Here is a 13,894-nt window from a genome sequence, read left to right on the forward strand (position 1 = left end):
GCATAGTTACTTGTGTCCAGTATTGTGGTTTATTACTAGCCAATGGGGTGGAGTCAATCCCCTTCAGGGGTATAGGAGTTTCAAGAGGCTCTAAATCATACCCACAGCGTTTGGCAAAGGACCAATCCATAAGACTCAAAGCGGCGCCAGAGTCGACATAGGCATCCGCGGTAATAGATGATAAAGAACAAATCAGGGTCACAGATAGAATAAACTTAGACTGTAAAGTGCCAATTGAAACAGACTTATCAAGCTTCTTAGTACGCTTAGAGCATGCTGATATAACATGAGTTGAATCACCGCAATAGAAGCACAACCCATTTTTTCGTCTTAAATTCTGCCGTTCACTTCTGGACAGAATTCTATCACATTGCATATTCTCTGGCGTCTTCTCAGTAGACACCGCCAAATGGTGCACAGGTTTGCGCTCCCGCAGACGCCTATCGATCTGGATAGCCATTGTCATGGACTCATTCAGACCCGCAGGCACAGGGAACCCCACCATAACATCCTTAATGGCATCAGAGAGACCCTCTCTGAAATTCGCCGCCAGGGCGCACTCATTCCACTGAGTAAGCACAGCCCATTTACGGAATTTCTGGCAGTATATTTCAGCTTCGTCTTGCCCCTGAGATAGGGACATCAAGGCCTTTTCCGCCTGAAGCTCTAACTGAGGTTCCTCATAAAGCAACCCCAAGGCCAGAAAAAACGCATCCACATTGAGCAACGCAGGATCCCCTGGAGCCAATGCAAAAGCCCAATCCTGAGGGTCGCCCCGGAGCAAGGAAATCACAATCCTGACCTGCTGAGCAGGATCTCCAGCAGAGCGAGATTTCAGGGACAAAAACAACTTGCAATTATTTTTGAAATTTTGAAAGCAAGATCTAGTCCCCGAGAAAAATTCAGGCAAAGGAATTCTAGGTTCAGATATAGGAACATGAACAACAAAATCTTGTAAATTTTGAACTTTCGTGGTGAGATTATTCAAACCTGCAGCTAAACTCTGAATATCCATTTTAAACAGGTGAACACAGAGCCATTCCAGGATTAGAAGGAGAGAGAGAGAGAGAAAGGCTGCAATATAGGCAGACTTGCAAGAGATTCAATTACAAGCACACTCAGAACTGAAGGGAAGGGAAAAAAAAAAAAAAAAAATCTTCAGCAGACTTCTCTTTTCTCTCCTTTCTCTGTCAATTAATTTAACCCTTTTTGGGCCGGTCAAACTGTTATGGTTCTCAATGGCAAGAGAACATAGCCCAGCAAACATAAGTACTAGCTCTTGGAAGGATGGAAACTAAACTGACCATGAACTAAACCTGCCGCACAACTAACAGTAGCCGGGTAGCGTTGCCTACGTTTTTATCCCTAGACGCCCAGCGCCGGCCGGAGGACTAACTAATCCTGGCAGAGGAAAATATAGTCCTGGCTCACCTCTAGAGAAATTTCCCCGATAGGCAGACAGAGGCCCCCACATATATTGGCGGTGATTTTAGATGAAATGACAAACGTAGTATGAAAATAGGTTTAGCAAAATTGAGGTCCGCTTACTAGATAGCAGGAAGACAGAAAGGGCACTTTCATGGTCAGCTGAAAACCCTATCAAAATACCATCCTGAAATTACTTTAAGACTCTAGTATTAACTCATAACATCAGAGTGGCAATTTCAGATCACAAGAGCTTTCCAGACACAGAAACGAAACTATAGCTGTGAACTGGAACAAAATGCAAAAACAAACGAGGACTAAAGTCCAACTTAGCTGGGAGTTGTCTAGCAGCAGGAACATGCACAGAAAGGCTTCTGATTACAATGTTGACCGGCATGGAAGTGACAGAGGAGCAAGGTTAAATAGCGACTCCCACATCCTGATGGAAACAGGTGAACAGAGGGGATGATGCACACCAGTTCAATTCCACCAGTGGCCACCGGGGGAGCCCAAAATCCAATTTCACAACAGTTTCCTGTCCTGGCTGGGCGGATCCCTCTCTCAGGTGTGCTGTCATGGGCTCCGGAAAAACCGGCTACCGGTAAGTAACCTTGGTGTTTTTAGAATGACTATTAATACCACATACAAGAGAGAAATACCATCACACCATGACCAGATGACATATTACCACCACATAGTGACGGAATAATACCACATACAAGGAACAAATACCTCCATACCGTGACCAGATCACATAGTACCACCACATAGTGACTGAATATTACAATACTGATCATTAATAAAAAAAACCCACAACATTAATGCCATTATACACAGTAGCTCTGTATATAATGTCAGTGTATATTTAATACAGTGATCACCAATGACATTATACACAGGAACTCTATATAGTGTCAGGGAACAGGTAATAGAGTGTTTAGTTTCAGTGTACAAGTGACGCACTGACTCACCAGTGACGTCTCTAGCTGAAGTCCTTCATCTTTGCTGTTCTTTTTCATGCAGCACAGACCGCCATCATTTCTTCCAGCCAGGACTTGTCTCTGCATAAAATAACATAGTTAGGCCGGTTTCACACTTGCGTTTGGAGCAGCTGCGGAGGGCTGCGGACTTCCTCCGTGAAGCCCCGCCCTCCGCCGCTAGCTCCGCCTACTTCTGCATGCCGCCCGCATGCGGCCTGTGTACCTATATTTAACATTAGGTACGCAGGTTGTGCGGCTGTATGCGGAGGCTGCCGCATGCGTCATTTTGACGCTGCGGCGACCAGCGTAGGACGCAGCCTGTAGCATTTTTTTTTTAATCTGCAGCATCAAAACTACGCATGCGGCAGCCTCCGCATACAGCCGCACGACCTGCGTACCAAATGTTAAAGATAGGTACGCAGGCCGCATGCGGGCGGCATGCAGAAGTAGGCGGAGCCAGCGGCGGAGGGCGGGACTTCACGGAGGAAGTCCGCAGCCCTCCGCAGCTGCTCCAAACGCAAGTGTGAAACCGGCCTTACATAGAGCCCTGCTTCCAGAACACGTTCCCCACTTTTTCCCTTTCTTCTACTACACTACACATCTGAATAGACGTGCACCCACCATTATTATTATTATTATTATTATTATTAATAATAATTTATATAGCACCATTAATTCCATGGTGCTGTACATGAGAAAGGGGTTACGTACAGAGTTATAGATATCGTTTACAGTAAACAAATTTACAATGACAGACTGATAGAGGGGAGAGGACCCTGTCCTTGCGGACTTACATTCTACATTAATATATAATTAGTTATTATTAATCCACCAATACGCCCCCACCAACTATAAATAGCAATTTTCCCCACTTAATGTATGCATTAATTAGCCCCTGTACTCTTTCCCCCAATTCATTACCAGTCACTGCATCCTCAACGCCCCCACTATATGCCTCAAGCTCCCCCGATTCATTATATTTACATGCCCCTTCCGACCCAATTCATTGTCATGTCTTCTCTCTCTTCCACCCCACCCTCTATTCATTATCAACTGCTTTTTCCCCACATTCAATACATCATTTACTCCCACCACCCTCAAAATTCATCATTATTTGCTCTCCCCCAGGTCCTCATTTGCTCTCTACATCCCCCACCTTCAATTCAATTGCTGTCCGCTGTCCCTCACTTCATCATTTGCAGTCCCCCTCACATCATTTGCTGTCGTCCTCCCCCTCTCTTCATCATTTGCAGTCCCCCTTCCCCCCCTCCCTTCATCATTCGCAGTCCCCCTCCCTTCATCATTCACAGTCCCCCATTTTCACTTCATAATGTGCAGTCCCATTCCATTCATGTGCAGTCCCCCGTCCCCTCCCTCACATAATTTGCAGCCCCCCTCCATCCATCATGTGCAGATCCCCCCTCCATCCATCATGTGAAGATACCCCCCTGCATCCATCATGTGCACCCCCCTGCATCCATCATGTGCACCCCCCTGCATCCATCATGTGCACACACCCCTGCATCCATCATGTGTAGAGCCCCCTGCATCCATCATGTGCAGATCCCCCCTCCATCCATCATGTGCAGATCCCCCCCCTCATCCATCATGTGCAGATCCCCATAATGTCCAGAAAAGACGAGGCAGATATATATTACACCCCCCACCCCGCTCACACTATCTGGGACTGGGTGCAAACATTCCAGTGCTGCTGCTGCTGTCTGTGCTCCAGCCTCCAGGCAGAAACGAGCCTGAGGAGTCTGAGGGAAGTGGTGAGTCACTGACAGCCGTGCAGCAGGCGGGCAGGAGAGAGATCATGTTTACTTACTGTGTACTGCTCTGCAGCTGCGACTCCCAGGCCAGCAATGTGTGTCCCAGCCAGGTCGGGAGACATGGTGCCGCCATTCCACCTCAGCCCCACCCCCGGTAAGTGGACTGTGTGTCAGCAGGGAGTAGGAGTAGGGGGTCAGCACCAGCACCACATGTACTGACTGCCGCTCTGCCACCCCCTGTCTTCAGGGATGCGCCACTGCGGACTAAAAAAAAAAAATGCTTAGGTGCCTCCCCCCTCATCTTCCCGCCCTAGGCACGTGCCCTCAAGTGCCTAGTGACAAATACGGCCATGCTCCCCATGTCCCCGGCTGTACAATATTGTTTAGCTGCTTAATGTAATGATGTTTTAGTATGTTATTGCATAATAATATGCACACCAACTAGAAGTATATAGTCCATGAGGATCTGGAAGCAGTTACTTGGACTCACTTGTCCGCACTTTATCAGTGCTCACATAACTAATTAGACAGCAATTGCTTAAAGGGTAACTACATTTTTTTTATTTCAATAAAACAGTAATTATGTTTCTATAGCTCCAACATATTCCACAAACCTATACGAATCAGAGGGGACACGGACAAACTATAGAAGATCTTACAAAGCAATACATTATTCAACTATTCAAACAATAGGAAGCCCCTGCTTACTATCTGAGGAAATAGAGGGGGAAAACAAAATACATTGTTGTCCATCCATTATTTAACACACGGGCAGACATGTTTTTGGGTATTGCCCCTCCTCAATAGAAAGCATGAGATTTCACTTGGCTGCATGAGAAGTCTCTGAATGGACTAAGGGGTAACTTATCTTTGTGAAGAGTGACATGCAGTTTAGGGAGACTTATTGGCCATGCAGTGCTCCCCTGGGAAATTAAATATGCGAAAAGACTCTTCCAAGGGGAAGAGGCAATTGGCATATAAGAGACCCTGAAAATTCTGGTTTGGCTTCTATCCAAGCTCGTGAGAAGGCTCATAAAGGGTCAATATTTAATTAACCAAATGGTAATTGCATGGCCTATAAGTCTCCCTACACTGGCATGTCTCTCTACACAGAGAGATGTTACCCATTAGAAACCAGAGGCTTTTGTGCAGCCAAATGAGATCTCATGCTTTGCAACATCCTGCAAATTGAGATTCTGGTTTGGTTTTTTAAAAGTATGTTTTTGTGATACATGGCTCAGATTATGACAGCATGTATTAGCTGTCAAATTTCCACTAAAGGGGTTTTAGAGTATTTAAAAACCCCTGTCCCATTGTTGCAGTTTCTTTTTGAAGAACTGCTTTTCTCATCCTCACCGCCGGATCCAGTGCCTGTTATCTACAGCTCTAATGTCGACAGCGCTGTCAACAATCAGTGAACACAGTGGCTCTGATTGGCTAATGCCATCATCTACGGCAGAGCCGCTAAGCTCATTGATTGGCTTCAGCACGCTATCTACGTGATGACAGAGCTCTAGATAGTAACAGACACTGAGCAATGGTGGAGACTCAGTGTTGGGCCCCTAGAGAGGATTAGTAAGGCATAGCTTGCTTTAAAAAAAGAATGCAGGGGTTTTCCAAAACTAGAAAACAAAGGGGTTCATACTTGTGGACTTTTTTGATATGTGCTTTGGGTCATTATCCTGCTGTAGGACCCATTTTGTTCAACTCAAACCTAGCTTTCTCATACTTTTAAGCACATTTTTCTCTAATATGCTTTGATAATCCTGTAATTTCATAACATGGGTCTTCAGAGACAGAAAAAGAGCCCCCCAACCTTATGGATCCTCCACCATGTTTCACTTTTGGGGAGATGTAATTTTTGTTAAATGCTTCATTTTCCCTACACCTTGACGGCACCATACAGAAAGAAAGGATCCGCCCCAGGAACAAATTAAAAGGCGGATGTTCTCTATATGCCTCAGTGTGGTTACCTGTTCCTGTGAGGGAGACCTACAGCCCTGCAGGGTGAAGTTAGTTTGTTTGTCATGCCTCCTGACAAAACTCCAGAGGCGGTGAAATGCACATCAAGATGCCAGCCACAGTGCAGAGCTCTCATTTATTATAGCTACAGGTAACAGATTATCTTTCTGACCTCTTATACTAAATATGCATGACTATCTATGCCATATGTCTAATGATGTAAATATACGTTCTCCTATCATACTATTGACATAGAAACATATGGGCAAGTCAGGTTATTTAACACTATTGTTGAATACAGGTACTTATATTTATTGTAGCCACCAATATTCCTTGATACATGAGATTGCTATCTGCCTGCTGAATAGTTTTTGCTATCACTGTCTCCCCTTTGTCTTTATAAATGTATTATATTTTTTGTATCTTGATCCTATGTCATCAAACTATAATAAAATTGTAATAAAATTAATTATACAGGGTGGATCATGTTATGGATACTCCTAAATAAAATGGGAATGGTTGGTTATCTCAACTTCCTGTTTGTGGCACATTAGTATATGGGAGGGGCGAAACTTTTCAAAATGGGTGGTGACCATGGTGGCTATTTTGGATCCAACTTTATTTTTTCCAATTGGAAAAGGGTCATGTGACACATCAAACTTATTAAGAATTTCACAAGAAAAACAATGGTGTGCTTGGTTTTAACGTAACCTTATTCTTTCATGAGTTATTTACAAGTTTCTCTTTGTTTACAGCCATTGACATGTTGCAGAGGTTAACACGTGAGGAACGGATAGAAATTGTGTTGATGTCTGGTGAACGCAGTACCCCGGTCATTGCAGCAGATTTCAATGCAAGACACCCTACACAAGAAAACTGTCTCCATTCCCATGTTATTTAGGTGTATACATACTAAAAAAAAGTTTGCCTCATCACTGAACATAATGTTCTGTGTAAACTGAGGGTCCTGTTCCAATTTTAGTTTTGCCCATCCTGCAAATTCAGCGCCCCTATCTGGGTCATCCTCGTTGAGATGCTGCAGCAGCTAGATTTTGTAAGGGTGGCATTTGTGAGTAGCTAATATCCGCCGAAGATAGGCGCGCTGAATTTACAGAATGGCAAAACTAAATTTGGAACAGGACCCTCAGTTTACACTGAGCATTATGTTCATTGATGAGGCAAACTTTTTGGGGTTGGCCATTTATATGGATACACCTAAATAACATGGGAATGGTGACAGTTTTCTTGTGTTGAAATCTGCTGCAATAACCCGGGCACTGCGTTCACCAGACATCGACACAATTTCTATCCGCTCCTCACATGTTAACCTCTGCGACATGTCAATAGCTGTAAACAAAGAGAAACTTGTAAATAACTCATGAAATAATAAAGTTATGTTAAAACCAATCACAACATTGTTTTTCTTGTGAAATTCTCAATAAGTTTGAAGTCACATGACCCTCCTCCCATTGGAAAAAATAAAGTTGGATCCAAAATAGCCGACTTCAAAATGGTCGCCATGGTCACCACCCATCTTGAAAAGTTTTTCCCCCCCATTTACTAATGTGCCACAAACAAGAAGTTGATATCACCAACCATTCCCATTTTATTTAGGTGTATCCATATAAATGGCCAACCTGGATTTTCTAGTATATCAGGTGCTCCTTCTTGTTTGCTTTTAGATTGTGTGTCATGTTACCTGGGGAAATTTCTTCATGGGTATGCAGGAGGTGTCCCCCAGGAACAGACGACAGGCTGGAAGGGGATAGACCTAGGAAGGCCTTGGAAAAAAAATAGAAACAAGAAATGTGCCTTTGCAGCGGAAAACTGCCCAACTCATATAATAAAAGACTTTGTTGCACCTCTACAGAGAAAACAGTTAGGCTATGTGCACACGTTGTGGATTTGGCTGGGGATCCGCAGTGGATTGGTTGCTGCTGACTTGCAGCAGTTTTCCATGCGGTTTACAGTACCAGGTAAACCTATGGGAAACCTAATCCGCTGTGCCCATGGTGCGGAAAATACTGCATGGAAACGCTGCGTTATTTTCCGCAAAATGTCAATTCTTTGTGTGAATTCCGCAGCGTTTTACACCTGCTCCTCAATAGGAATCTGCAGGTGTAAAACCGCAGATGAAATCCGCACAAAAAAGGGAGGAAATCCGCGGTTAATCCACAGGTAAAATGCAGTGCATTTTACCTGCGGATTTTGCAAAAACGGTGATGAAAAATCCGCACACGAATCCGCAATGTGTGCACATAGCCTTACTGATGATTCCTTGTCCCTGTTTCAAGAGACTAAGTCTTTACAGATTAAGTTAATACCTCCAAGAAGAAAATGCGCCAAACCAATGTCCCGTCTTCTTCAAGCAAACATCATGTTCCAACTCACTCTAATTCCGATGGATAAATAGAGGATAACATGGAAATCTTCAGTTGGAAATCTTCAGTGATTATTCTTTTGTATCATCCTCTGATGATTATCATGAGTATGAGTACCCATGTTTTCCGGTCGAAAGTGCTGTAAAATTGCTTAAAACAAGGAAAAAAATCAAGATGAGGTATGACAAAAATGCTATTATTTGTGACAAAGTCACTGGTAAAATGCTGGAGGGGAGATACGTTTCACTGAGGCTATTAGATTCAGTGATTCAAAACCCAGAAGTTTGCTCAAGCACACTGGGTGTTAAGAGGGGTTAATCAGCCATTTTAACCTCTTTGAGATGAAACCTGTTTTCACCTTAATGACCTGGCCAATTTTTACAATTCTGACCACTGTCACTTTATAAGGTAATAACTCTGGAACACTTCAACGAATCCCGGTAATTCTGAGAATGTTTTCTCATGACATATTGTACTTTATGATAGCCATAACATTTCTTTCATATGTCTTGTGTTTATTTGTGAAAAAAACTGAAATTTGGTGAAAATTTAGCAATTTTCAAACTTTTCATTTTTATGCCCTTAAATCACAAAGTGATATTGCACAACGTCCAGATAGTTAACAAATAACATTTCCCACATGTTGTCTTTATATCAGCACAATTTTGGAAACAATTTTTTTTTACGAAGTTATTTATAAGGGTTAAAAGTTGACCAGCGATTTTTCATTTTTTCAACAAATTTTACAAAACCATTTTTTTAGGGACCACAACATATTTGAAGTCACTTTAAAGGGTCTATATGAAAGAAAATACCCAAAATTGACACCTTTCTAAAAACTGCACCCCTCAAGGTGCTCAAAACCACATTCACAAAGTTTATTAACCCTTCAGGCGCTTGACGGGCTGAAGCAACGCAGAAGGAAAAAATTAACATTTAACTTTTTAGTCACAAAAATTGTCTTTTAGCAATGATTTTTTTATTTTCACAAGTGTAAAAGGAGACAATGGACTACTAACGTTGTTGTGCAATTTCTTCTGAGTGCGCTGATACCCCATATGTGGAAGGCTACCTCGGGTGTTGTAGTACCTTCCTGCTGAGCTTCTCGGTACTGTCCTTGCAACTGATGTTGGTGTTCTAGATGTTATGTCTCTCTCTCTGTCCCCCAGATGGATAGGAACAAACCCGTATGACTGATGGCCTGAGGCTTTTTACAGGGACTCTAGCACGCCCCGGCTGTCATGATTCTCAATGGCGAGAGAACATAGCCCAGCATATATGAGAACTAGCTCTTGGAAGATGGAAACTATACTGACCATGAACTAAACCTGCCGCACAACTAGAAGTGGCCGGGTAGCATGCCTACGTTTTTTAACCCTAGATGCCCAGCGCCAGCCGGAGAACTACCTAATCCTAGCAGAGGAAAAGACAGTCCTGGCTCACCTCTAGAGAAATTTTCCCAAAAGGCAGACAGAGGCCCCCACATATATTGGCGGTGATTTTAGAAGAAATGACAAAACGTAGTATGAAAATAGGTTTAGCAAAATCGAGGTCCGCTTTCTAGATAGCAGGAAGACAGAAAGGACACTTTCATGGTCAGCAGAAAACCCTATCAAAACACCATCCAGAAATTCCTTTAAGACTCTAGCATTAACTCATAACACCAGAGTGGCAATTTCCGATCACAAGAGCTTTCCAGACACAGTAACGAAACAGCAGCTGTGAACAGGAACAAAATGCAAAAACACACAAGGACAAAAGTCCAACTTAGCTGGGAGTTGTCTAGTAGCAGGAACAAGCACAGAAGGCTTCTGATTACATTGTTGACCGGCAAGAAACTGACAGAGGAGCAAGGTTATATAGCGACTCCCACATCCTGATAGGAGCAGGTGAACAGAGGGGATGATGCACACAAGTTCAATTCCACAAGTGGCCACCGGGGGAGCCCAGAATCCAATTTCACAACACCCGGCCCCCACAAGTTGCCACCGTGCCTCCTGGGTATAGGGTGAAGCAGTAACTTGGAATTAGCTGTCCTGCCGGTCTCTGGAGCAAGGCATGGAGACGGTTGCTCCCTCGGTGTTCCGGCTACCGGATCCTGCGCCTCAGAAAGGAGGCAGCCTTTTGCAGGGCAGAACTCCTTCTGGTTTCGTCTTCTTTTGCTATGACTTCGTTTCTCACCCTCTACAATACAATTCGCTGTTATTGTCTCTTTCTTAGGATGCTGCCGCACGTTGGGCAGGCGCAGGTCTGTGGCCTTCTGTCTAGGCCTCTGACAGGATCCCACCCCTGTCAGGGACCACCCTGCCAGCAGCTATTAGATGTTCCCCCTTCCCCTCTGTCTGCCTGACAGGTACTGCCTGGGAGAAGCCCAGTCAGCTTCTGCCTAACTTTCTATCCAGACCACCAGTTTTACCTAATTGTGAAGAGTGCCCTAATAAATAAGAGCATAGCTCCCCCTGGTGGACTGGAGTGTGAAGTGTGTTGTATGGTTTGTGATACCTGGTAAAGAGATCTCCTTTATTGCCTTCAGACGTAACATCACTCCCCCTGTGGAAGAATGACATTACTGCAATGACCAGGACCCTGGGACACTGCATACCCTGAGGTACTCTCGCACAGTTTGTACAGTTTTATTCCGTACCTGGACCTCTTACTTGGCAGGTATTGTTGGAAATTTAGCCTCCCTTTGAAGTGAACAAGAGATTCATCAATAGCGATGTCCCTATGTGGTAGGTACGCCTCAGGAAATTTTCTGCTGAACTGTTCAATCACTGGCTGAATTTTATGTAGATGATCAGTTTGGATCGTCTCAGGGAGGACTCTGTGCATTACCACTAAAATGCCGAATTTTTTGGATCGCTTCAAATCGCTTCTTTCCCATGACCATGCGGAATACTGGTGTACTGTAGAGAATATTAGTACTCCAGCATTGCCGAAGCTTTGGTTTTCGGCTTATGCCCATATGCAGCAAAATTCCCCAAAATGTCATCTTCGCTGCTGCATTTACAGGGGTCCATCTGGCATATGATGAAGTGGGATTTGGGTGAAAAATTGATCGGCATACAGGTTTGTCTGGGCCACCATAAGATTTATTATTGCCTTGCTGAAAAAGAAACTGAAGTCAATTACAGTGAGGCCAGTGGTGTCAAACTGAATTCCTGAGCTGCCGATGAAATCCAGAATGACGGGCTGATAATTTTCGGGGGGTGAAATCCATATGGGATCGATTGCTGCAGGAGTTGCCTGGGTCCTAGGGTGCCTTGCTGGGGGTCCTTCCTCACTAGATGATGAGGAGTAGAGGAATGTGGGATCTTCATCACTGCCTGAATCCGTGTCAGAGGCAAGGAAGGCGTAAGCCTCCTCTGGCAAATAGCGTCTTCTATTGTAAAAAAAACAGAGAGGAAAAAGTGTACAAGAAATAAGAAAAAAAAAATGAAAAGAAAAATCAGACGTAAAAAAATAAGTTTGTAGAAAAAAAATACAGACGTTCACTACACTAATGCCCTCCCTGTAAATTTACCTGACACAACTAATTCTTTTTTTTACAAAAGAAAAATGAGCATCACCAACAATGTGATGTATGCTCCCCTAATGCACTCGCTAAACATTTACTAGACTATGATTTTTATGAACATATAAGAAAAAGGACGCACAAGAACTTAGAAAAATATAACGTACCTTATAAATTCAAATCAACAAAATATTGCATAAACCATTAAAAAGCAGATGAACCAAAACAAACAGATGGTGAGCCAATTGTGGCACCACAGCCTGACAGGAGATTTTATAACAATAGCTGCAAGATAGTTATTACAAAATAAACAGGCTACGGATCTATATATCACAGTCCCAGTGTATTCATAATCTATCAACCAGGTGCTAAAGTGCAAAGTGCATTTATTATCAACACAAGGGAGGCTGACACATGTTGCCCATCTCTAAATATACAATGCTAGGCTGCTGAGTTATACCAGCGATGGTGCCACTTCCCCTGCACGCGTTCCTGCAGTGTGCCTTCGTCAGAAAAATGAAGATCACCAACAATGTGACCTACACTCCCCTAATGCACTCGCTAGAAATTTACTCAATGCAACTAATTTTTTTTTTTACAAAAGAAAACCGTACATCACCAACAATGTGATGTACTCTCCCCTAACGCACTCGCTAGAAATTTACTGGACTCAACTAATTTTTTTTTTTTTACAAAAGAAAAACGGACGTCATCAACAACAATGTGACGCACCCTCTCCTAATGCACTAAAAGTTACCCGGTGCTAACAGTTTTTTTTAATGCAAAAAAATGACGCTACCTCCCTTTCTATAAAATTACTATATGCGTTTTTTTTTCTTCTCTAAAACAAGATCGGACGACACCAAACACTGACGCCGGCTATACTAACAAGCTACCTTGCTACCCATAAAACTACTCTCTATGATTTTTTTTTCTCTAAAACAAGATCGGTCATCACTAACACTGTGATGCCGGCTACACGAACGTGCTACCTTGCTACCTATAAAACTACTATGTACGATTTTTTTTTCTCTAAAAGAGGATCAGTCGTCACTAATACTGTGACGCCGGCTACGCTACTGCTAACACTACACTGTACTAACTACTAATTTTTTTTTTCTAAAACTAATAATCAGTCATCACTAACACTGTGACGCCAGCTATGCTGCCTCTAAAACTACGCTGTACTAACTGCTATTATTTTTTTTCTAAAAAAGGCAATCGGTCATCACTAACACTGTGACGCCAGCTATGCTACCTCTAAATCTACACTGTACTAACTACTATTATTATTATTATTTAAAAAAAAAATGGGGGAGGATTTACTGTAACAGGGCTGGGGGGTATTTAGTGCGTGGGGGGTATTTAGTGCTTGGTGGGGGTATTTACTGTGAGGGGTGTGTATTTACTGTGTGTGGGGGCATTTTCTGTGTGTTTGGAGTATTTACCGTGTGTGTGGGTGTATTTACCATGTGTGTGTGGGTATTTACTCTGTGGGGGGAAGATTTACTGTAGCAGGGCTGAGGGATGTTTATTGCATGGGGGAGGTATTTACTGTGAGGGGGTGTATTTACTGTGTGGTGACACTGCTGACATCACTCGCTGGCATGGAGAGCATTGGTGGTAAGTGATCCACATTAGAACTGAAGACAATGAAGATTGGGGAGGATTTACTGTAATAAGGCTGAGGGGTATTTCCCATGGGGGGGTAAGTGCTATGTGGGGGTGTATTTACTGTGTGTGGGGTATATTTACTGTGTGTGGGGGGGTATTTATCGCGTTTGGGGCTGCATTTACTGTGTGGGGGAGTATTTAGTGTGTGCAAGATTTATTGTAACAGGCCTAGGGGAGATTTACTGT

General features: G+C 43.3%; 1 long non-coding RNA gene across 1 annotated transcript in view; it reads left to right on the forward strand.

Moving 5' to 3' along the window:
- Nucleotides 1-4,224: 4,224 nt before the first annotated feature.
- LOC143774460 (uncharacterized) overlaps nt 4,225-13,894 on the forward strand; it is a 32,121-nt gene continuing 22,451 nt past the window's right edge. The window contains exon 1 of the long non-coding RNA XR_013215538.1: nt 4,225-4,331. This is a non-coding gene — a long non-coding RNA (uncharacterized LOC143774460). The remainder of the gene's footprint in view (nt 4,332-13,894) is intronic.

The sequence above is a fragment of the Ranitomeya variabilis genome, chromosome 1, assembly GCF_051348905.1.
Source record: "Ranitomeya variabilis isolate aRanVar5 chromosome 1, aRanVar5.hap1, whole genome shotgun sequence".
Taxonomy (NCBI): domain Eukaryota; kingdom Metazoa; phylum Chordata; class Amphibia; order Anura; family Dendrobatidae; genus Ranitomeya; species Ranitomeya variabilis.